At 44.4% G+C, this 23967-nt stretch overlaps 1 long non-coding RNA gene across 2 annotated transcripts; it reads right to left on the reverse strand.

Annotated features, from left to right (window-relative positions):
• Positions 1 to 15266: 15266 nt before the first annotated feature.
• Positions 15267 to 21599, reverse strand: LOC128113595 (uncharacterized). 2 transcript variants are annotated; one of them, XR_008219554.1, is made up of 5 exons: positions 18015 to 21599; positions 17630 to 17677; positions 17431 to 17490; positions 16337 to 16398; positions 15267 to 15378 (listed from the first exon to the last, which is right to left on the reverse strand). It is a non-coding gene; the product is annotated as an uncharacterized LOC128113595 (long non-coding RNA). The 2 variants fall into 2 exon arrangements; XR_008219553.1 differs by having other exon boundaries at positions 17630 to 21599.
• Between the last annotated feature and the right edge of the window lie 2368 nt (positions 21600 to 23967).

A 23967-nucleotide genomic window follows, 5' to 3' on the forward strand; every position in this document is an offset into this window, starting at 1 on the left:
TTGAAGTGTGAATTTTTCATAAGCCATGTGCTAAGATGTTTCTCTTCTGAACCCATTGGAGATCTGAAGTCTCCTCTGGTTACTGGAGATTGCTATGCTGCCTCTCAGAGTTCAAAAGCTAAGCAGCCAAATACCGCTGGGCTTTGGAGACACGCAGTACCAATGTGTTTGCCAGAGTGAAATGCTTTCTCATTAGAACGCCACACAATCTGCCATTACTGGTCTAGGGAGGCTGTTTGGAGACTCCATATGCATTTTCTCCACCTCTCAAAGGAGTCAGAGCTCCGAGGCCATCCCTACCCCACTACCCCTTACCCCCATCTGGTTCCACTTGGTCAGGGTTGTTTTAATCCTATTAAAATGTCACATGTGAGTGATAAACTTTTCCACTGGGCCCCGCGTATGGCCTTTAGAAGTACTTTCGTGCTGACTCAATGAAATGCCTCTTGTTTGGGATGGAGGTTCAGTTCTGCTGCTGGCTGATGCTTATCCACCACATCAGCCTGGCACCCTTTTGCCCACCCCACCTCACCCTTTAGGTTCTTCACCATGGCCATTGGATTTCCAGCTTCCCCAGGCCACAGCTGCAAAGGAAACTTTCACTCATTATCTTCTGGCAGCTCACTTCCTCCACTAAGTCATCCGAGAGCATCCATCTTCTCACCTCGGATTCAATTGCCCAAAGCCATGCGCTACTCCAGGAAGGCCCTCAAAATCCTCTCTGCAAGTGCAACCTCAAAGACATCCCTGCACAGTGCAATCCTCTTTGCTAATGAGAACATGGGGAGCCCTGGTTAGTGGGCTAATTAACTGTGTCAACGTTATCACAAAGGTTTATCCTTCTAAGGCATCAGAGGCCTCACATCGAGCAGTTAGCTCTTCCTGAACCCAAATGCAGGATGGGACAGCCACTATTAATCCTATTTTAGAGATGAGATCGTCAAGGACCATGGAGAAGTAATAGCTTACCTGAGATTGTGTGCCTATTAGAGATGGAAGCAGGGGAAAAAAAAAAAAAAAAAACTCGGCCTGTCTCCAGGGGTATCTCCTAATGGACAAGTTTCTAAATGACCCCAGAGAAGGATGCTCTATTAACTGTTGACCTACCTGTTTTCTTTTTTCCTATGGGACAAAAGAACTCTCCCATGAAGTACAATGGTGGGAAGTTAAGTGAGAAAGCACATAGTTCACCCTCCATCCAGCACAGAAATCTGTTTATCAAACGGCAAACCAGACTGTCGCATGCAAAGAAGGCAAACATAGTCTTATGCCCTCTGGAACATGCTGGTACCTTCGATGAGCATGTCTGTAGACACTTGCCCTGAAGACACTTCCCCTGAAGGAAATAACCACCATGTCCTATTATGCCAGTATGAGGCTTAAAACACCCTCTGTGAGGGATGGGAAGGCTACTAACTAGACCAACATGTCCAAATCGTAATGTCAATGTTTACAGAGTCAAGACCTCTCTGGAATTTAGTTCTGTGATGATCTGTCCATGGGCATAGAATGCAGTCTCTATCACGCACACTCTGCATGTTTGGAGTCTCTCTGGAGACTGCAATCTGCCCTCCCTCATCCCTTGCTGCGGTGAACCATACGACAAGGATCTCAAAATCCCACAGCACCTCATCTCCCAAGTGGTCAGAATTCCAGAAGCTTCCATACCCTCCCTGGTTGGCACTGGGTATTTCCTCACCCCTGACCTCCACTTCACCTCACTCTCTCCTGGCACCCAGTACTCCGTCCCTGATTACCCCTGCCCTTGGCTCAGCCTCACAGCCCCCAGGGTGTGAGAGTGAGGACTGCCCTACGTTGGAGCCCACACTTGTGTCTATGCCAAGGCAAAATTACTAAGTAGGTAATGTGTCTCCATACACCCACCACATGTACCCAATCTGTCCCACTCCTGGCTTATTCCCTGGACAAATCCTGGCACTGGTCCCTCAGGCACACTCTGAGACCTTGAGTAACATTTTATGGCCCGTGGAATTAGTTGCAAGTTCTCCAAACCCATCCCAACCCTTTCCATTGGCCAAGTCTGGCCTTTACTCTCACTACACCCTGTACCAAACCCCGTCTCTGCCAAAAGGAGGTATTGCCACCTCCTCTACAGCCACTGACCTTGGGCAAACCTCTTTACCTCCTAGGATTTCACATTCATCTATCAATTACAGTTCTCCAGAGTCTCTTTCTTAAAATATAGTTGAGAGAAATTGAGGTTTTGTTGACAGTAACTAACTTAGGCAGCAGAACACTCTTTTTAACCTTGGTGGAAGTTGGATTTTTAGCCTACATTACCTATAAAAGTATATTTTGGCTGGGAATGTGACTTTGTGGTAGATCAGTACATAGCATGCCAAATCCTTGATTGATCCATCCCTAGCAGTGGAAAAAATAATCTTTTCTGGTACGTTGACTTCTGATTAATGATAGTTGCTTACTTCTAGTCTTAGTTGTAGCTGAAGTTTTCTCTAGTCCTGCCTGGCCCACGGTCAGGACAAATCTCTCTCACCCACCAGTCCCGCAGCCACTCAGATCCAACCAAGTAGACACACAGAGACTTATATTGCTTAAAAATTGCATGGCCATGGCAGGCTTCTTGTTATCTAGCTCTTATATCTTAAACTAACCCATTTCTATTCATCTATAAGTTGCCACATGGCTCATGGCTTACCAGTATCTTAACATCTTCTCATGGTGGCGGCTGACAGCATCTCCTGTCTCAGCCTTCCACTTCCCAGAATTCTCTTCTCTGTTTGTCCCGCTTATACTTCCTGCCTGGCTACTGGCCAATCAGCATTTTATTTATACAAATTATACACAGCACTTAGTAGGGTTCATCCCATAAAGATGCCTCTGTGGATTGAGAAGTATGTGCACATCTTTCTGGACCATGTCAAAGACTCATCAGAGTCCTGACTGATCCAGAAATGGAAACCCACCTAAGCCAAGGTTGCTACAAGCGAGAGGACATTTATGAATGAGATTTTTCTCACTGCACTAACAGGAGAAAGTGAGTCATTCAACCACCCACCAGCCAGAAACTCTTCTCTTCAGATCTCAGATTCCACCATTCAAGAGTTTTCATATCCAGTCGGAGAAGAGGAGCATTACCCTTATATGGTGGGTGTTCAAATAAACAGGCATTTCACAGAGGACACCGAGACTGAGAAGGAGCTGTATGGACAGCGCATTTCATACATTAGCCTGCCATAGAAGTCAAACTCAATTTACACGTTATGACTTGAACACTCTCACTCACTTCTATGTAGAGCCCTTTTCTGTTCTGTTAGGAGCTTACACCCCTATTCACTACACACTGAGATGACCTGGAAAAAGTGAAATACCATGGTAGCTACAGATGCTGCAGGTCCCATCCACATCCTGGGTTCCGTGGGGCACCTTTCTTCTTGGCTCAAAGGCAAATACTTAGCCGCTCACAGAAATGACTTTCCTCTTCCTTTCACTTCATTCCTAGAGGTAGAACTCAAAGGGAATATGAATCCCCCAAACTACATCCCTGTATTTATAGGTACATTCAAAATTGTTTAGAAAAGAGCTCCACATTTCAATAAACAACAAAAAGATTCAGAAAGCCAAGAATTCACCATTGGATAGACTGTCCCCATCCATCTCTTATAGGAAGGAAACAGATCAAATCCATTGACGCATCCATATTTTGATATCTTCATTGGAAGGGAATGAAGGTAGGAGGTGAAACCCTGCATGGAGGAAACTGGACACGAAGGGCACTATTTTGAGGAGTATATATTGTCCTCAGCTGCTCCTATAAGTTCTCTGTGTTTCCAGAAATGAGTGGATTTTATTGTTCTGTATGTTGCCTGGCCACAGGACTGTTGCAATGGAAAAGGTAACCATGGAGGGAAACGTCAGAAACCATCTTCCCTCCTTGAGACTGTTTCTCACTGTTTTTCTCAGGTACTTGTCACACTGAGGGAAACCGAGCCATATACCAGCTTTGCTGGTTTGGTTGGTCTGGTCTGAGGTTTCAGCACGGATTTCTAAGATGTCCCAAATCTCTGGCATCAAAATCCTACCAGAATCCATGGTGCATCCTAATGTGGTTTTCCTGGCTTGTTGAATCAAGCTGAGCTGGTTTGAATTCGCTCTCCCCTCTGTTCAGCACTTCCAAGGCACTTTTCTGTACTGGTCTCGGGTTCTAATTTTGTTCCTCCAAGCTCTGGCATTGAAGTATTGCTGCCACCTTCCTGGCAAAGGAGAGAGGGTGCCAGGCACTTCAAGGCTGAGCACATTTTACTAACAACAATCATGAAGCCTCTTTTTCTCTGTATTTAGTCAGTAGCATCAAATCATCTCTCTGAAGACCTTGAAGAACTGGTTAAGGTCACACTAAGGGGTGGGCATCTCCACTGTCCTTCCCTTGTCCCGCTGGTACCAAAGCACTATCTGCAACATCCTTTTACTTCCTCTTAGATGTGTACTCTGGCCAGGAGGAGTCATGTCCTAACAATTTCACTGTGCCCAGGAATTAGCCAATCAAATGTTCTCTGAAATGTTGACACTTCTAGTTCCAGAAAACTGACTCCCTAGATGTCAATGAACACTGCCTAGTGCATTTGAACCTTTGCTCCTGGGTGTCCCAGAAGTACCTGGTACAGCAGAGTCAAACTTAAGTTCGAGCACTAGCACTACCTTCGCCAGCCCTGTGACTTGGAATCTCAGTTTTCTCACCTGTGAAGTGGGGAGAGCAAAGCTGAGCTTATGAAACTCTTGTTTTATGAGGAGAAGTGTGGCAGAGGGAGCGTGTGCCCCATACACAGTGATGGGTAGTCACCTGGATGGTATTGGTCCTAGCAGCTTACACCAACAGACATTTTGTTTTAAATAGCAGATTCAAACAGAGGAGCATATTTAACCTTTCTGTAATTCTGGTCCATTTGCCTCCTGTCCGAATGAAAGTGGTTACCATTATATTTCTTCTATATGTTTCTGCATAATGAACTATACCTATTTGAAAAAAATTAAATCCCTCTAGATCCTTAAAGAGCAATATTCTTTACATTTAAACTTTATAGTTATATAATTCCATAGTGTAGAAAAATGAATTTTAGATGAAAACATGTTTGTCTAGGGGAAAGTCTTGCTTCCCAAGAAGAGGTTACACAAACAATATTCTCTGCAGTTTTAAACAGGAGATCAAATTTGGTTTGGCAACAGAGATTGTTTGCTTGTTTTGTCACAGGCTTTTTAATAAAAAAAAATTCCCCAACAAGCTTGAACATTAAGGTTATAACCTGAAATTCAATCTGGAAATATTTATAAAAAAAAATCTATAAGAACTTGAGGATTAATGTCAATACACCAGTGCTCAGGACAAACAGAGGTTACTCTTTTGACCCAGGGTTGGGTTGGCACAGCACATCAATGCCTGAGCCGCATTGTGCTACACAGAACAGAGCCTGGAATGTTCTGAAGTCAGGCTGCCACTGACAGATCATTAGGGGAGCTCATATGGCCCATCAGGAAATTAGGAATTTAGCATAATGTGTTTTTCCAGCTCAAACATGTCATGAGTAAGGCCATCTTTCTTGCTGTGTTAATGACAGGATATGAATCACCCCCTGCTTTAGATGGCCCATCCTGGGGAGCTCCTTTTTCCAATTTCAGGGAGTTGCCCCACTGAAGGCTTTCTTTCTCACCTCAGGGAGGCACTGAACTGCTTCCCAATACTTAGAATGTCATAATTGACCTCATGCACCTTGAAAAGGCTAAGGACACTTGGCACATAAGAAATCCATGTCCACCAGGCTGGGATTTTAAACATTAAGCTCCCCAGAATAGGAAATCATCAGAAATCTTCTGTGAACATATTTATGTTTCCTGTTGCTCCCACTGCCCACATAGAAAGCCCAAGATTTAGCATCCTAGTATCAACCATGATGCGCAGTAAAAAAGCAAGAACTTGCCTGCACATAACCCAACAGGCTATCATTAGTGAATTATAATGAACTTGTGTCTACATATTCTGTTCTAAAGCTCCCTCCCACACAACCCTCAAACAACCCTAGGTCACCTAGGCAACTCTATGTGTTCATGAAGAAAAATAAATGAACAATGAAAAGCAGAGATTGAACATTAGTTGTTGTCTAAGGACACCAAATGCTTTCCTAAGGGCTCCTGGGGATATTCTCACCTCATTTAAGGAGATCAGGCCTAGGACTTGCCCAGGCTTATCAGCAAATCACCTATTCTATCCCATTACATTCTCATTCTCAGCAGTGGCCTTTGGATAATGCTGTTGCTCTTAGCTAAGACTCAATCAAAGGCAATAGTGAAGACGAGGGACTAAGAAAGAGCATCGGCACCCAAACCATAGTTCGTGTCATGGAGGGAGAGTTCTTTAACCACCTGCCCAGGACAAGCTCCATCTCTCCTTCAATCTGTCCTTGAGCCAAGACTGAGAGCACAATGTCCTTAGGATCCTTATTGTATAGTCCTCAAAGCCTGGGAGTTCTTCCACAGGCAAGCAAATACTATGAGCTAAGACATAGAGAAGGTGGGAAATCGAAGGTCGGGAAGGGTCGTCTTAAGAAGGAAGAAGATGCCAGGTGGTGGTGGTGCACGCCTTTAATCCCAGCACTTGAGAGGCAGAGCCAGGTGGATCTCTGTGATTTCGAGGCCAGCCTGGGCTACAGCATGAGTTCCAGGAAAGGCGCAAAGCTACACAGAGAAACCCTGTCTCGAAAGAAAAAGAAGGAGGAGGAGGAGGAGGAGGAGGAGGAGGAGGAGGAGGAGGAGGAGGAGAAGAAGAAGAAGAAGAAGAAGGGAGGACATATGAAAGGAAAGAAAATAAGAAATGTCTGTGATCGAATCTGGGCTATATTTGAAGTGATGAGATCATTTTCTTCTCTTCAAAGTGTAAGAAATTGTGATTAACCCTAGGTTTGAAATTGTGCTTAATTTTATTCCTTGCCTTCTGTACAACCCAGCCCCTCAACCCATGCTCGCAGATGAGCACGCACATGCATTGACACACACACATACATACACAAGTTCAGTGGCTTTTTTTTTTCAGTCTGAGTATTTCACCTGCTCAGACTTCGTGGAATCTGGATTTGAATTTTATCAGAATCACCAGAAGACTCCCCCACCCTGCCTACTTTCCACCCTCCATAACCCTACTTACTGCATGGGTTCATATTCCATTTACTTCCTTTCTTGGAGTTCAAGTCATCAAGTCTGGTCAACAGCAAGATGCTCTGTGACTGTTTTATCAGGATAGTTAGGAATGAAATGTGTGTGTCAGTACCCAAGCACAGGAGAAAAAGATCCTAAGTGCACAATGGGGAAAGCGTGTCAGCAAATTTGTGACTCAGATCACTTGTGAGGAGTAAGCATTTGTTAACTTAAGTGAGTGTGAGATAAATGTCTTGTTTCTAAGTATCAGTTTAGGAATGTGTCCATCAGAAGTGAGTCACAACTACACTGTCCCAGAAGCACAAAAATCAAGCACATTCCTATCTGCTCCCAATTGCTAAAAAATGTATCTGAGTTATAACGTCCTTTATAAAAACAAATGATTAAGTGTGACTCTTAGACACAAATGAGTCCTCACTCCTGCTTTCCAAAGACATTAGTGGTCAAGATCATTGGCACTGTGACAAGATAGCCTGGGTTTCTGTCCCTGCTCCATTACATATCACATGGTATGGCCTTGAGTAACTTACTCCAACTCTCTGTGCTTTAATTCCCAAGCTCTTGTTTGGTAAGGGTGAAACCAAGACCCTGGAGTTGTTGGATCAATTGAAATATGTCAGTCTGTGCGCACACACACACACACACACACACACACACACACACACACACGTGTAGGATCAGGTCTGGCATGTAATGTAAACTTCAAACCGCTCACTCTCATTCTACCATAATAAGGTAGAGCAGGGATGCTCTGGGGAAAGGAAAGGAGTATGTGTAGTGGGCAGCTGTTCCAGCTTTGGCCTTGAAACACTGCCCCGAGAGTGACACACCTGGTTATGACCCTCATTAAATACAGCAGGAAGTCTGAAAGAGTACCCAAACTCTTTTCTGAGGACTGAGATCGCCACCAAAAATAAGCTGTTACAAAGGGTGTGTGGTGACCCAAGAAGGCCTCAGAAAGTAAAATATAATGAAATGATTGAATGAATGACAGGCATTTGTTAGTTTAATATTCAACCACTTTCTTTCCTCATCCACAGCTGAAAGTATTTCCTTTTCAACAGAATTTCTATTCTATGCATTATTAGCTATAAGTAGGTAGAAATTAAAGAAAACCATGAACATTAAGGTTTAATAATTTCACCAGGGGACTCAAGAGGGAGGTTGGGCACGGGGTGTGAAGGATATGAACAAGTTCTCTAAGCAACCTACTGTTCTCCCCGAATAAACTGAGGTACATCTGTGAAAAGACCTTATCTGAGATCGCTATGAGGGTGAAAACCATGCTGTAGACACCAGAGAATCCTTGCAGAGTTCACTTAGTGAAGGGATGGAGCTGCGTCTGTTTCAAAAAGGGCACTGTCAGTAGCAGTGTGGGGGATGGGTTTGATGAGAGGCGCGCAGAGGAAGAGACACCAAGTCTACTGAAGTAAACATGATGGAACTATAAAATGGGGCTCAGTCGAGAGGGGTGAAAGTTGGTGGTGGCTGGATAGGAGAAAAAGAACTGTCCAGATGTGGTGGTTCCTTAGATGTCCTTTGGGAGATAAAATGATCTTAAGACTCCATCGAGAACAGCTGGTTGTGCCAGATTGAAAAGGCCTGCAGTCTGAAAGTGAGTGTAGAAAATGAGACCAGTCGGGGCGATGATCATGTAAATAAAGTACTCCTGTGTGACACTCTCAAAAAAAATCTAAAATGTTTTAAAGAATATGAAACCAAAACAAGCATTCTTGTTTGGTTTTGGTGGGGGTCAAGGCAGATCCAATTGTATCTGGACATCCCGACTGTGAGAGCCTGTGCGAAGACCAAATGAAGGTGTCCAGAGGTGGTTGAGACCAGGTCCTGCAGTTTAAACAAAACGCTGAAGTCTAACACATAGTCCTAACTGTCATTAGCCTGCAGGCTGTCTTTGAAGGCATGGCCAGGGAAAGCACATACTTAAGGGGAAGCTTCATGGTAAAATCCCAGTGGATAGTGGGGAAGGGCAGCTGACAGAGAAGTCTTGAGGGAAAAGGAACGTGATCAGGGAACCCTGGCAAAGAGCTGAACTCAAATTCAGAACCTCCAACTAAACTTTGACTCCTTAACATTCCCCATCTATGTGTTTGAAAAAAGAACAGACTCCTCATCTGGCCTCATGATAAACAGTTAAAGAAATATTTGAAGCCCATGAGAGCTGGTATTGGCCTCTCCACAGATGCATGGCTGACCAGTACTTCCTCCCCGCCTCCCCTCTCCCCAGAGTTCATCTCTGACAGATGACTGTGTGTTTTGTACAGCCTACTGGTGTAGAGCGGTGTGCCTCTCCCCTCCACTGTTTCTCTAGGGGTGCCACCCTGGGTTTGACTCTGAGCCAGATCACGCTGGCTGCACACAATGTTCTCAGCATGCCACATTGCAAAGTATCAAGCTTCAGCTGCTCTGAAAACTTCTGTAATCTCCTCAAAGAATCTCTCCCTTGCACTGGACGCTTGTGGTTTGCATAATGCGGAAGACACAGGACACTCTGCTCTTACCTGTCTGAGAAGTTCGTCATCACGGGAGTCAGGTAGATTTGGATTTGGTCTCCACCCCTTGCTAACCATAGGGCATCAGATGATTAAACTTTTTGTTGCCTATTTACTCATTTGAGTTAACCCACGAATTAGAAGCTATGGGGTACCAAAACTGCTCCCATTTTCCCCTCTTAGCAAGACAGAACTGTTGTGGGGTTTTTTTTTCTGATATCTACACACACACACACACACACACACACACACACACACAGACTGCAACAATGATCCTCAGGGCATCTACTCCTACCTTTAGCCACAGGGGTGGATCTTAGAAGCCTAAGAGTAATTCTGGGTGCTTTTACAATGACTTATTCAGAAACAGGCTGCAACTATTTGGAGAAATCCTCTGACTCCTAGGACACAGCTACAGACAAGATGAGCCCACCCTAGACATTGCTCTGCATGGCTGTGATTCTGGAGCTACTGTGGAAGTCTTGCTTCTGGCCTTAGAATAGAGATATGGCCAGGGATAAAGGCAGAGACTCTGGACCGCACTTGATATATTGGAGAGGTGCATCAATCCTTCACACTGTCTGATTTTATATTATCATGAAAGAGAATAAGCTTTCCTCTCATTTAATCCAGCTTCCTCTGAAGAATGTCTTAGCTGACAAGGTGGTGGGAGCCCCTTTGTAGGATTATAACGCAAGTTGAGATTCTGTGAAGAGCTTGGAATATAGAGACCACTCAAGTAGCCGGCGCCATGGTTAGGTCGTATGAACACTGCCTCTTCAATTCATCCCTGCTGTCCACTTGCAGATAGCTAGAACTGACACATTCTATCTTGTGCAATTCACCTGGGGAAATGGTTCTGCAAACATTTCACATGACTTTATTGTCCGACCCTGAGCTGCCGAACTACTGAATTCATAGTTTGGAGTTCTCACCACATACTGCCCTGAGCACTTTCCCCAGATTATCTCTATAAACACAGTAATTCCTGAGAGAAGGATAGCCACCTTTAATATCCCATTTCATAGATGGTAAAACTTTGGCTAAAGAATGGATCTGAACCTAGGCCTGTCAGCCTTCAAAGATTATACCTCCAAGCCATGTTCGATATTACTCTGCTCTGCTATTGAATGTGCCGTGGATGATGCAGCTCATAGACACAGGGAAAGATAAAGAAGAATCCACAGCTGTCTCCAGCAGTTCCTCTAGGTAGAAACTATGTGTAAATTGATATTTCTACCTGTGGTGTGTCAGATGGAGCCAGAGGAGGGCCGAGAAGGGAGGTTATGTAGACTCAACTGAAGAGTCGGGGATCACCCTGAGAGGGTGGGCAGGAATCTATAAGGCTGAGCTGAGCCAACTGGACAAGTGCCAGGTTCACTGGAAAGGCACAAAGACGAGAGAAAGACCATGCATAGGTCCCCTCAGGTAGGCAAAACCCTATGTATTCCACTTTGAGTGGAATTAAAGGGTAGGTGTACAGTCATTTCGGGTGCACGCATGAGTGAGTGAGAGTGTGTGTGTGTGTGTGTGTGTGTGTGTGTGTGTGTGTGTGTATGTGTGTGTGTGTGTGTGTGTGTGTGTGTGTGTGTGTATACACTAGCAAGAGCACTATGGACACACACACAACCATAAAAAAAGAAACAAAGAAAAAAAACATAAAGAAATATGCTTCAGCAGAGATTTCTCTAGATGATGAAATTACGTATTTATTACACATTTATTTATAGCTTTTGCACATTTTCTAATTTTATTTTCAAAATGATTTTATATACATCCGTTTTATAATTAGAAAAATAATTCCTGAAATGATGGTGATGTGTGTACATATGGAGTTTCTTGCTTGCCAAATTTCTGCTCCATCTTTCCTGCTTCCAACCAATTGTCTGCTCTCACGGGCTCTCTTCTCTACTCTTTAAGGCACGCACCTCCTTTCCTCTTGTTCTCTGATTCTCTTCTCTCAAGTGGTGACTCCCATTTCGAGGGGAAGAAGGCAGTCTAGAGACAGTCCCTCGACCCCAGTCAGTTGTCCTCTCCAGTGGCCACTGAGCCGGGATCTACAGACCACAAGCACCTACCTGGGTCCTGGGAGGGGGAAGGGTTTGCTGCAGGCAATTTCTCCGCAGTGACTTCTTCATCCATTTGTGGGGGAACGAGGGGGTAAATGTGGTAAATACACCATTCCAACGAGCAGCTTGGGAGAAAAGGACTCTCTGAAAATGTAATAGAAATATTTTTGTTGATATTGGAAAATAATCAGTTACTTTAATACTTTCCACTTTTACTATACTTTGGGAAAGGGGAGGGAGAGAGAGAGGGGAAAAGAAAGAGAGAGAGGGAGGGAGGGAGGAATAGCGGTAACAGGAGTCTTCCTTCCCTTCTTTGGAGTCAGAGGCAGAATTTGAAAAGAAACTGCCTTAGGAAGTAGCTCCAGCATTCCTCTTAGGAAACTGTCTTTCTGGAAACATCTACAGGAAGCAGAGCATGATCTCAGGGTTAGCAGGAGACAGAGTGATAACAAACCGGACACTAACAATATGGATTCATGAAATGCAGATCATTTCAGCTGAGTTTATATGATGTGTAAAGATTTTCCATATCCTTAGTAAAACCTACTGAAACTCAAGCACCAATGCTCACACATAGAGATACTCTTGGAGAAGAAAAAAAAATACTCTTATGGAAATCAAAATGGCTGAGCCTTTTGTTACGTTGACACAAAGTAGTACCCAGAAGTCCAAGGATGAGAGCATTCTTATGTAGGATTTGTCTGCTGAGTTCGCATTGGTGAGACCCAGGTACCAACAGATGAGACCATTCTTATAGGGGTTTATCTAACAGAAGCAGGAGGGCTAGTTTAGAAATGACATCCATATAACACATTAATGATATATATCCAGACCCCAGGTTTGCTCTCTGATTTCTAGCTCTGTGACCTTGGAGAAGCTATTTATCTTTTGGGATCCCTGGTTTTCTCATCAATGAAGTGCTGAGCAAGGATGTAGATCTACTTCATAGGATCATAGAAGTCATAAATGCGCTAATAATGCTAATGCCTGTAGCAGAGGACCCAGAACATAAGTGTCCAATAAACGGAGCCTTTTACATGCTGCATGCAGTTAAAATGTATACTGATGCGGAGGGCACCAGTGAACAGCTGGCCACGGCAAACCTGCTTGGCCCCCTACTGTCAGGTGCACTGTCTGCAGATGAAAAACATCTGGCGCACTTCACATAAGCCACTGGGGTTTCAGCAAATAAAATAAATATAGGCCTGAAGGAAATTCAGGGGAAATATGCATTTGGAAGGTCGCATTACTGCATGGTTGTGCACACTGAATATTAAAAGGGAAAGTGAAACGTTCCTGCCACTGTCTGAATCCACTGTGATTAGTTGCAGTCTGGAATTTACACAATGCCATTTTTCAAGGATTAAAGTTTCTTATTCCAAGTTCAACACACATGTTGCAGCTTTCCTTTCTATCTCCCACCAGGATTTGTATAGGAGAGCCTGAAATAAGGCTAAACAAACATCTAACAAATCCATATCTCAATTCCAACTGAAGGAAGACCGAAAGCCTGCCTCAGTCAGTCCAGCCCTCTGCTTCCAGCTGGGCCATAAATGTCAGCTGTCCTCCTTCAACAGAAACAGAGGGTCTGTCTTCCATCTCTATGGGGAGCCGAGTGAGATGAGGAACGGACCCAAGAAAAGAGCCGATTGTTTCAAAAACTGCAAGGCTGGATGTACTTGGAGTTCTCAAAAAAAAAAAAAAAAAAGTAATTGCTGAACACCAGATTTTTAGCTATGAAAGGGCCTCTGTGAGGGAGCTGAATCTCATCCCACAAGAGGGCCTTGATAACATGACGCAAAGAGAAATGTTTCTTAGATTTTTTTTTTCTTCACCTATTCTGGAAAAAAAATGGCAAGAGCAGGTAAAAAGAGAACTGGAGAGTGGAAGGAAAAGGTTAATTTCTCAGCTTTGGAGAAGACTGAAAAGCGTGATGAACAGAATTGTCAAGTCAGTTTGATGATGAGTACAGAACATGAAGGGTAAGAATGGAAAATTGATCACGTGAATTTGTAGCCACAAACTCATTTCTTAATAAAAGAAAGTTTACTATGTTTTGGATGTGAAAGAGCATCAAATGAAGGAGGAGGAAGAGAAGAGGAGCAGAGAGGAGAAGGAAGAGAGGGTGGGTGAGATTTCATGGCTGCCAGAATTCCAAATAGCTGCAATTGAAATTTATTCTTTGAACAGAAGAAGAATTTGCTATTATATCACCCGACTCAGGCTTTAGCAATTTTTTTTTTCAAAACAGACATAAGCTAACCTTTAACAGCAGCATGGTGCCAACTCCTCTGACGGTTTGCTTCACCCTGAACCTCAGAACTGGACAGTCAATCCAGGTGCCACTTCAGAGAAACAAGGCCCCACAATTGAAGGAAAGCCATACTGCCCGTGGTGTCTAACAAACGGAGTTGGAGAATATAGGCAGACTGCTCACCCCACAACACCCTAAAATACACACACTCCCCGCTACTGAGAAGACTCCTGTCTGTCTCCGACCACCCCCCCACCCCCGCGGCATGGCGCCACACTGAGAAGGTCACTCATAGGGCAGGAGACATGGTTCTCAGAATATTCAGTAATTCCCTTGCTGGGTCCAGCAAAATCCTTGGAACAAGTAACCTAAAGGAACAAAAGTCACGCTGAAAGTGATTTTTGAAACAGTGAATTTTGTGTATGTTGAACAGAGGATTATTTGATTGTGTTTTGCTTTTAAAATGCTTGTGGGCAGAATGGTCCCATGAGCCGCTTCTGTGGGTGTCCCCAGCAAGCTCACCCACTGGGAAATCTGCACCAGAAACTCTCTTTGCCAAAGGACTCCAGACCTCTTGCTTGGTCCCTTCTGACCCTGCATAGGGGATCTATTCCTCAGCTGTCCCCCAAACAGGGTTTTGTCTGCCCAAAGTCCACTCCCCATCAACCGGTTGCTCAAAGGACAGGCTTTAGAATGGGCACGTTGTAGTAAAGGGCTAGAGTCATGGTGGAAGCCAAAAATGGTTCCCTAGGCTGGCAAGATGACTCAGAATGTAAAAGTGCTTGCCATTCAAGCCTGGCGACCTTCATTCACTCCCTGGACCCCATACTGGAGAAAGAACTGACTCTCCAACCTTGTTCTCTTGTCTCTCCATGTGTGCATTGGCATGTGCACACCCATGCATGCACGCACTCACATGAACGCACACACACTCCCACACCAAGCATACATACCATAATTTTTCTTTTTAATTTAAAGGTCCTGTAAGTGATAAGCTAGGAGCGAAAGCCTCCTTGGGCCTCACAACCTGGCTGGCTGAGCTCCTGCAGGGGTAGATAACCAGGCAGACGCAGGACCAGCTGACACTAAGGAGGCTCAAGACTCATATTTCCTGTTTCTCAGTTGTTTTGCTCGAGAGAAGCCAACTGATTCAGACAATGAGAGGGAGGCAGGGAAGCTCACATACCTGTCATGGTTCTCACCTGACAATGAAAACAGGGCAGAGTTAGGCCAACATCAGCAGAGCTTACCACTCAGAATACATCAGGATGACCCGGGTAACACGCAGTCGGCTTGTGAAAGGGGAAGATGTTTGTCAATCTAACCCAGGAGCTCTTGACATTTGGGCAGCCATTGGCCATTCCTGGAAAAGTAATAAAAGCAGGAAACCTCTTCTGAGGTGGAAAGTCTTTATACATAAGATATGACATAGTCCAATCTACTTGAGTGGCTTTGCAAAATCTAATAAGTTCTCTGGATCCTGAGAAAAGGTCATTTAATCCACTGGCCCCCACCTCACTTCTACCCCATTGTGAAATGAGGAAGTAGAAAGCCTGACAGTTACAATAATACATCATCACTTCAAATTGCTTACATTGCAACATAGCCAAGGTTAGCTCTGTTGCCCCCCCCCCCCCCACGCCATTCCTAAAGCCACCTTCTTTCCACAGATTTGCAAAAAATCATTAAAGGAAATTTCTGCTCTTCTTGCTTATGTCTCACATCCAACATAACACAAAAATCTACTGTCTTCCACTGCCACTCAAGCCTAAAGGAGCCAGAGATCAAAATGTTGAGAAATCTGGACCACTAAACAAAAACACATTTGTGTTTGCACACAGGTTCTGATGACAGACAGCAGCCTGGACACTCAAAGGGATCCCCCCACTGATCCCTGTCAGTCTGCTCGAGATATGAGACATGACCCTGTGGAGATTTCAACCATCAGCCAGCCACATGTCCATCCACCCTCCTCTACCACTGACTGGGCCTCTTTTTGAAGTGGTTTCATCTTCTTCTCATTAGTGTTCCAAAGAGAGCTCTATCCTCCCACCCCCTCTCTGTTCAGAACACGGGTTGCTGTTCTTTCTAAATCAGTGGCAAGCCTTCCAAGTTGTCATAGGGCCAAGCCCCATCCCTGGCCACACACACCATCCCCCTGCCACTAACTAATGTGCCCTCTTGAAATCCAGGCTCAAAGGATCAACAATTACGTGGCAAAGGGCCCCTAGAAGCATTTGGGTGTGCTCCTGTAGGATTTCAGAGCGTGGAATATGTGTTTATCAGTTGGCTAGGGGTGCTAATCAAATATTAGGATGTACCATTATATTTGGATCCCTTTTCTTCTTCATTTTGCAACACCGAGTCCTTAGAGGCAAAGATTCTAGGAAAAAGTAGAACACCAGTTACATAAGTCTTTTAAAACCCAAGTACATAGGATGTTAATCGTTCCAAGACTAATCATTATCTAGCATGCTTTGGTCATTGCTCAGCGCCAGTGGCAATGTGGAACAAGAGGCAGATCCTTGGAGTGTTAGCTGGGCCTGTGCCAACAAGGGAAGACCATGTCAGACAACTTCCAAACACATAAAGTAACCATCAGAAGCTACAATTATGGCTCTCAGGTCCATTCTCACTTCATCTGAACTCTCACCCATAGTTCCTCACAGCCAGAAGGATTGTATACAGTATCTTTTGAGGATCACCTCTGGGGACCCTATGGGAGGCACGAGTTACGTTCCAGTGTCTGATTTGGCCCCCAAGTGCCAACAGAATCCAGAAAGCTAAAAGGAAGGTATTCCTCCTCACCACCTCAGAACAGCTCCACGCCCAGAATTCTCTAATGTCACACAAATGTCTCTCATACTTAACACTCGTGTTGTAAGTGGACCATATCCAGGCAAGGAGCAGAATTAGGTATGGCAGGAGCTCATCTAGCAATGGAGGGCCAGACAGTATGCTTCCCCCTTACTGTTCTCCACCTTATTGCCTTACATGGGGTCTTTCAGTGAATTAGAAGCTCACCAGTGTGGGCTAAGCTGACTGGCCAGAGAGCTCTCGGGATCTTTCTGTCTCCACCCCAATGCTGGGGTGACAGGCATGCGCAATCATGTCCAACTTTTCGTGCAGTTTCTGGAGATTCACACTCAGCTCCCCATGCTTTCAGAGAAAGCACTCTTACCTATGAGCCACCTCCATTGGCCCCTGTCCTAGCTTTTGAAAGTCCCTTCCAAGCTGGCTGTAACCCCTCCAATGAGTGCTCAAAAGCCTACTTTAACAACTCATCAATTGTATGCCTTTGTTTACAACAGGCCCATTCCTTTCTCCTCCCTGACCTTGCTTGGGTAACTACCCTAGGTTTGGGGATGATCACCTGTCTCTGCCTTTTCTCCTTTCAAATTGTTGATACACTTACCTCAGAACCATCCCTTTTAATTTTAAGAATTTATTGTTCACAATTCCACTGGGCATATACCTAAAAGAATGGGAAACAATTAAAAAAGGCTGTTCACCCTTAGAACAGTATCCAATATAAGATGGTTGCACCTTGGACATGGTTTTCAAAGTAAAGCAAGCTAATCACGAAAGGACAAATACTAGATGACTTCACTTACCTGAGATGCCTGGAAGAGTCAAAAATCCAACAAGCAGGAAGTAGAATGCTGGTTTCCAGGAAAGCAGAAGTGGGAGGGGAGTTACTGGTTAATAGGTAAAGAGTTTTGAGTTAGGAAGACAAAAAGATCTGGAGATGGATGGTTGGATGGTGGTGATGGTCTCACAATAACGCATATATACTTTATCTAACTGAGTTGTATTAGTTTTAGGTTAAGTATACTTTACCACAACTTAGAAACATTTAAGATTAAATTTTGGACCAAAAACAAATAAAAAACAGCAACAACAACGAACACAAAGCATCTCCTGATTGGAGCCCATGTGCTAAATGCCTGTACTGAAACCAGAGCTTGATCTCACTTCACAGCTTGGCCCCTCACTCACTCTCTCCCCTGTTGTGCGTAAAATGCTCTCAAATTTCTAGTGGTTTATAGAGGCCTGTGAGGCAATGGTGTGACTCTGAGACACAGCGTGTCCTGAGAGTCCCCACAAGATCTGATCTTTCCCACTTGTGTTCTGCTGGGATGATAAGCATTCACAGAATGACACTCTGAGAAAGATTACATAAAAGCAATTTTCCACAGTGCTATTTCTAGAGCTTGTATGAGTCATTCATTACCTTCTGAAGGGCTTGCATTGCTAATGAAGGCTTTCAATGCACAATACAGCAAGAACCCTGCAAAATTCTACTGGCCTGAGGAATAAAGAAATTGCTGTTTCATACTAGAGTTCATCCAGAAGGATTAGAGACAAGCTGGATGGAAGAAGCAGCCGCTTATGCCATGGACTGCCTCAGTGTGTCAAGAACACCCTCTGTCTCCTTGTCACAATGCTTCTAAGGGTTTATTGTACCCGCTATAAGAAATACTGTGATATATTTCTTTTCTTTTTCAGTGATATAGTTTGTAAGGTAATGCAACTCCTGTTGTGTTTACAGTAGGATTCTTATGTTCGAACAAAGACATTTAGAAAGGCCATCATTGTAGTACCTGTCAGTGTGCTGTCCTAGCGTGGAAATGGTCCCAAAGGATCAATTCAAAAGCTTATCCAAATAGACTTGGGCCCTAGTCCAAATCTCCTCACTGATGGCTGTTCACAGGGCAGCCAACTACCCAAGGACTTATGTAAATTAGCATATGTTGACCTTTCCACAGGCCTCCCACATAGAGTTAAATATGCATGCAAATGAAGTGACCTTGAAAAACTGAGAAATTATTACCCAAACAGTAAGAATTCCAAATAACCCTTTGTTTGAAAAGAAATGAGGAAACCAACCCTCAAAGATTCAACCTTTTGCCCAGGGTGGCCCAGGGATACTTGCTCCTCATGTCCTGTGAATGCCATCCCATTCACTCCTGTCTCACTCATCCCTCTAACAGTGTTGCCACAGACAGAGCATCCCTCCAGGAATCATGTCTGCTACTCACAAACGTTATCCTTCACACATTATCTCCGCGGCTCATTCTTAGCTTCTAAATAAGACACAACAGTCGACATTGAGTCAGGTCCCAGAGAAGTCCACTGATGTGTCCAAGACCATTTGCCTAGTTAGTGGCACAGTAAGTGGGAAGTCTTTCTTCTTCTCTTGCTCATCACCCAATCCATTACCTTGAGCTCAGCGGCATGGGTGCATCCAGGAATCAGATAGCATATGATATACTAAATGAATGGTTTTGATGGCTTTTACGTAGAACCAACCACTGTATTTCTGGTTTAAAAATCGGCACAGGACGTATAAATGCAAACCATTGCCGGGATTAATGAAGAAAGCCAGAAAGAAGGACAACACCCAGGACTTGAAGATGGATGGTCCTTTCTTCTGATCACCTGTCTGTTTCATACAGTCACACTTTGTGCAATTTGATGTGACAGTCTCAACTAGTTCTTGGTCTTACGTGGGAAATTGTGTATAGGTACAGGTACGTATGCACATGCATGTGTGTTTGCACATGTGGACTGAGGAAGAAGAAACAGGGACAGAGGCAAAACCATAAAAGCTAGGGACAAGATGTCACAAAGACCAAAAGCAGCTGTCACTGCAGCTCCCATGTTTCCAAGTCACTCCATGTCAGGGAGCACTGTGCCACAGCAGCAGGTAAAAATGATGTCAGAAAAGCAAATTCTCAGTCACTGTTAGAAACTCCAGAACCCACATATACTGTCTCCCTGTAGCCTGGAAAACCTCCATAATGCTGTGCTGTCTCCACCCACCTCTGAGTAGGCAGGCCATAGAAAAAGCAGCTTACCATTGGATAAACAGAAACAGGGGATATTACCAGGCTAGACTGTCTTTGGGGCCTTGGCCCTGGGCCCTTTTGTACATCTGTATAGTGCAGGCTGAGGATAAGGCTATGTTTACTTGCTTACTAAAGTGCTGCCCATGACCAATAAAACTAGTGAGCCTTTCCAGGAGCCACGTGACCTTTTGATGAAGACTGACATGAAGGCATTCAGTCTAATCAGACAATAGGTTGCACTCCAAGATCCTTTCCAAACCTCTGCGCATCAAACAGAGCAGAACTGTTCTTTTCTGTCTTCACTCACCAAAGAAATCAGAGAGGGAACCTGGCTGCTGGCGAAGCCATGATCTCTGCCAAAGGCTGGTAGCATGTTGTGCAGCCTTAGAAAGGACAGGCTCAGGACAGGCAGAGACAGAAGGGGGTCATTGGTGACCTGTTCTCACTTTTCCTTGTTCCTGCCTACTACTCTTTTATTGGAGGTCACAGGGCCTGAAACCTTCAGAGCAGAGGTAACAGAATTAAAGTCATCCAGCCCTAGCCAAAAATAAATAAAGAGATCTTGAGTTGTGGTTAAAGTATTACAAGGGTCTAATTCAAAGAGCACATTATATTCTCATGTGTAGAGCCATGCCTGACACACAGATGTTCAAAAGGATTTCTTTTGTTGTACGATTCGCAAAAGCATAATGTCTCCGATGACACCAAAAGATAGCAGAGGAAGAGTTTGTTGTTGTTGTTTAGTTTTTTTGTTTTTTTTTTCAAAGCAGACACAATACAGAGAAATGGGCAAGAGAGAAATGGGCAAGGCAAAGCTTTTATTTGGCGGCTCAGCCCAATGTACAATGTCCTTTGGCATGCTGACACCCAGTGACTTGTCACATCCTCAAGTTTCTCTCTGCTTCGAAACCACTACAAACCTCAAAACCAAGAGGACTCCCAGAACAGGTGGCTAAGGAGGAAGAGGAAGTCTCAAAATCAGAATATAGACGAGAACAGAGGCAGGACTGTTTCTTCAAGGAGTTGGTCGTCCTTGCTTTGTTCCTGTGCTGAGCTCTAGCACACAAAAACAGGCCTGGAGAGGACGAGAAAACCAAGATGGAAGGAAACCTCAGTGCATTAACCACGCTCTTGTCTTCTGTCTTCCTTCACCAAGGAAAATCATAGAGGGGGCCCGGCTGCCGATGAAGCCCTAGTCTCTGCCAAAAGCTTGGCTGCTGTTCCACACCTGACTCTCACGTCTGGAAGGAAACCTGAAGGCACTTTATTTCCAAATTCTGGGTGGCACACTAAGGTACTCCACAGCAAGGTCCTGCAAACCATAGACAATTATAGCCTGCAGCTTATTTCAGACTGGCCTATGAGCTAAGAATGAGAGATATATAGATTATAGAGATCGATAGATATAAATAGAGATAGATAGATATATAGCAAATTATGTCATTAATTTATACATATTAATGACAAGAATAGTAAAATAATATTTTATCACACTTAGAAACTACAAGAAATTCAAATAGTTCTGTGCCCAGAAATAAAATCAGATTGGAACACAGCCCTACTGGCATGTCTGTGGCTGACATGTTGGAAGAACTGAATATTTGAGAGACCCTGCAAAGCCTAAATTAAAAAAATTGTTCCTCCCTCTCCAAGAGTATAGGATGAAAGAGTTGAGAAGAGGGATTCCAGGCCTGGTGGCACAGGCCTCTCATCCCAAGTGCTAAGAGTATTGGCAGGCAGGGTAGGTAGATCATAAGGCCAGCCTGATGACCTAAATGAGTCTTTGTCTCAAATTTAAAAAAAAAAAAAGGAGGGCCAGGGATACTGCTTGGCAGTACAGTGCCTGCCTGGCATGAGCAGGCCCGGAGTTGGACTCCCCTGTACACCATAAAGCAAAAAGACAAGTACAAGGACCATTCTTGATGCATCATCTCCCAGGGCTACAGTGTTTTCCTCCAGAAGAGATTGGGAAGGCAAAGCACCACGTGGCCCTGCTGCTCTTGGATGCTCAGACCTGAGATAAGTGGTCTTGTCATGCAATTCTGACCCCTTATAATTTCCAAGGTCATGCAGCCATTAAACTCAGTGATCTGTGCCCTTGCAGTCACTGTGCCCCGGTTGCTTGGACCACCCCATTATCTCATGGTAAATAACAGACTGTCATCACACAAGTGTGTAATTACATCAGCTAAATGGTAAGGCAGGAAAAAGAAAAATGGGCCGCTCTCATGGCACTCGGCTGGGTAATATGTCAGACATTCCACACGCCTCCCCTCTCAGAGCAGACCTCTAGACTCCCTTTGCTGGCAAGACCGTTCCTGGATGAAAATTACTTGTATTAAATGTTTAAATGCTGCCTGTTTGGGTCATGCTCAGATCAAGGGCTGGGCAAGTCTACATGTTGGGGGGCATTGGTATTTATCTGCTGACTTGCCAGGCAGGGTTTATACCCTAGTGCTCAGGGCTTTGGAGAGTTTAGGGAATATTTTTGGAAGAGGGAATACAATGCGGGCTTGTTTGCCAACACCCAGTTCGATTCATCCCTTTGTTGACATGCATCTGAGGGACCACATCTCTGTGGGCTAAGAAGTCAGCACAATGGGCATTGTTCAGAGCCCCTTTGTTGTGGCTGCCCCATGTGCCTGGATGGGGGAGGCTCCACATTGAAGTCATTCTCCACAGTGCCTGTGGTTACATCTCTGGTTTTGTATCTACATATTCAGTGCTTCTGGCCTTGGCAGCCCAAACAGTGATGATTTGGGAAGGAAAGGGGTAACCACAGCAGTGGATGCCACCACATCTTGAGCTAACACAAATTCTTACCTCCGCACATGGGCAGAAATTAAAGCATCGTCTAACCTTGACTTTGCGTACACCTTGTGTTATCTGCTCAGGAAATCATCTATGGAAACATTTTCTTCTATGCTGAAATTACCTGGATCCCCCCCCCACACACACACACTTTCACCTAACTTAGGAGTAAAACTGGAGGAAGTACAGTTGTGCATGATAGAATATGTCTTGGGATCATCTGGCCTTCAAAACCATCCAGTTGTTCGGGATCCCAAAGAAAAAAACAGGGCCCCACCCAACAAGAGTAGCAGTGGACTATGAAAGAAGAAAGGAAGACAGAAATGAGGAAGAATCCAGTTCATTTTTGCCTCCTCATTGATTTCCAGGACTTCCTTCCAGGAAAAGTCAAAATCCATGTGGGGGCATCTGAGGAGAAGGTCATCTGGGTTTGGGCTGGTGGAAGCGTATGTCAAGTACAGACAATGAAGCCAACGTGAGAAACTTCACAACTATAACCTAGGAGGGTTCTGCTTTTAACTTCAGAAAAGACAAAAGAGAAGTTCTGACGGAAGCAGACTTTTTAAAATGTGAACTCATTTACGGTTGTACGTAGGAGACAGTAACAGCACACAAACTCTCCATCCAAGTTGGCAACCCTTGCTACTGGGTATCAGAGCAAGCACATAATCACAGTTGATGGGTAACTCTTAAGAGCACCTGGTCCTCCTTCAGGGGGCCTACTGGAATGGACATCAGTGAGCTGACCTTGCTGTCTCGGCAACATAAAATGAGATTTTTTTTCTTTTTCTTTTCTTTTATTGTTTATTTGTTTGTTTAGTTTTTCAAGACAGGGTTTCTCTGTAACAGCCCTGACTGTCCTGGAACTCACTCTGTAGACCAGGCTGGCCTCAAACTCACAGAGATCTTCCTGCCTCTGCCTCCTGAGTGCTGGGATTAAAGGTGTGTGCCACCACTGCCCTGTTATGAATTTATTTCTTTTATGAAAGTTCTTTTCTATGAAACCTTTATTATCAGAAAGAAAAGAAACAGAAACAAAAGAAAAACCTTCTTCCTTTCTGAATAAGTCTAAAAGATAATATCAGTCTGAAAGCAAACTGCAGAGATGAAAGATTATCACTTGACTGGACCATGCTTCTGGAAATAGGGAAAGAGAAAGAAACGGACTGGGGGGGGGGGGGGGGCAGGGAGTGAGGGAATGAGGGAGTCGGGGTGAGGGGGAGTGAGGGGGTGGGGATGAGGGGGTGAGAGTGAAGGGGTGAGGGGGCAGGTGTGAAGGGGGTGAGGGA

This window comes from Peromyscus californicus, unplaced genomic scaffold (genome assembly GCF_007827085.1).
Source record: "Peromyscus californicus insignis strain IS unplaced genomic scaffold, ASM782708v3 Scaffold_18__1_contigs__length_77618521, whole genome shotgun sequence".
Taxonomy (NCBI): Eukaryota; Metazoa; Chordata; class Mammalia; order Rodentia; family Cricetidae; genus Peromyscus; species Peromyscus californicus.